This window comes from Rhea americana, unplaced genomic scaffold, assembly GCF_003343005.1.
Source record: "Rhea americana isolate MKP2758 unplaced genomic scaffold, rheAme1 scaffold_495, whole genome shotgun sequence".
In the NCBI taxonomy this organism is placed as follows: domain Eukaryota; kingdom Metazoa; phylum Chordata; class Aves; order Rheiformes; family Rheidae; genus Rhea; species Rhea americana.
In genome coordinates this window covers 50012-52054 of record NW_028186640.1, presented here as the reverse complement: position 1 = coordinate 52054, position 2043 = coordinate 50012, and positions in this window count along the sequence as shown.

Here is a 2043-nt window from a genome sequence, read left to right as displayed (position 1 = left end):
CCCGGGCCCCGAGCAGCCCCCGCTGCCCGGCTCTGGGGGCCCTGCGGGGACCGGCGTAGAGGCAGCCCGGGTCCTGCCGGCCCCAGGCGCCGGCTGCGCTGCTCTCCCCGGCGCACAGGGACAGGCCTTCCTCTGCTTGCGCAGTCTGCTGTTCCCTCAGCAGTGCCTCTCCTGAACCGAAGAGCCCCCGCCCTGGAGTCTGTCCTGGGGGGAAACGGCTCGCTAGCCCCTCGTAGCCATCACTGCACAGGCCCTTTCTTCCTGGTGCCTTCACGCCAGGCCTAGGGCATGTCTGCCAGGKGCACCAGGCCCACAGAAAGCGGGGCTGATTCACGTGTCTTGCATGTGACTCACCTGCTCCTATAGATCAGGCTGCTATTTGCCCCTCATCACGTTGCTCTGAGCTGCCAGCTTACGTCCAGCACATGATCCTCTCCACCCACAGGTTCTGTTTTGCAAAAATGCTGCCATGTCTGTAGTTCCCTGTCCTGCAGCTGCGTTGTCACTACACCTGCCTGTGTGCAGGGCCTGGGGTTTGTCGTCATTGAGTTGCTCTTCTCYTTTTCTGATCCTCTTTCCTGTTGGTCAGACTTGTCACAAGGATACTGTTCTGTGGTCCCGCAGCACAGAGGTGCGCGCGCGGCCGTTCCCACGGCCAGTGCAGGGGTGGGGGGCGGCTCCTGGGGGGATCTGCAGTGCGGGAGCCCGGGGCTCTCCTCCCGCAGCGGGGCACAGCCGAGCACCCTCCCAGCAGCCCTCGCCACCTGCGGCAGTTTCCTCTGACCCACAGTCACACCTATGTGTGGGAGAGGTGATGCCAGGGACCTAGGAAGGCAGGGTCTGCGGCATCTGCCTCTTCTCCTTGAAGGCTCAGGTAGCACGAGGAAGCCAAGCGACAGCATCTGGGCCACCGAAGCTGGAGGGAACAGGCTGTCAGAGCGCACCRTGGGCTGCCAAGCCCACCCAGACCCGGCAGTGTGGTTGGAGCGGACTGTGTGGAGCGGCTCCGGTGCCCTGCGGAGCCCAGGGCCGGCCGCTCACGGGGTGGCTGCGTCTCCGGCCGGTCCAGCCAGTGCCAGGTGCCAGCGTCCGGCCCTGCTGCCAGGCGCTGCAAACCCGCTGCATCACGGCCCTGCTCTCCTTGGCGCAGGCGCGTGGGGCACGCGCACCTGCAGTGCTGCTCCCACCGCAGCCCCTGCTCCCCAGCTGTACGTGTGCACGTTAGCAAGCACGTACATGTGCATATGTGTGCCAGTCTCTGTGTGTGTATACACACCCCCAGCCTCATGTGCTAGCCTACGTGTGTGTGTGGTTGTGTGTGTGAGCACATGTGCACTCTCCACACTGCACACGTTTGCACGCACATGCATTTGGCATGCTCAGGGTAGCAGCATGGGTGCACAAGGCGCAGGAAGCTGTGCGCGCAGGCGAGCTGTTACCCCTGAGTGTGCTGCCTGGGGGTGACACTCACCAGACACGTGGTGCCAGCTGGCACACAGTGCCGGTGCATAGGACACACCAGCGCACCGTACCAGCGTACACACTGCTGCACGCCTGGTGCCAGGCGTATGCGCACTGCTGCTGCGTGGTACGTACACACACAGGTTATCACTGTACAATACCCTGTGTGCACCAGAGTGCAGTAGGTATGCGCACACGCACACACGTTACAGTGCCAAGTGAGTACAGTGCCAAGCGTGTACATACACACACACTACYGCTACGTGGGACACAAAGTGCACGCATTGCCAGTGCATGGTAGGTGCACACACACACACAAGCAGCACCTAGTGTGCATGTTATCAGTGTGCAGTGCATACCCACACGTGGTTTGCACAAGTCGCCAGTCACAGTACGTACAAACACACAGGCACAGTATCAGTGCACATATGTGTACAAACAGGTGAACACACACACACACACATATGTGTACACAGACACATATATACACACGCACACACAGACACACACGTGTGTGCACGCAGATGTGCACACAGATGTACACATGCACACACACGTGTACACACATTTGCACACGTGTTC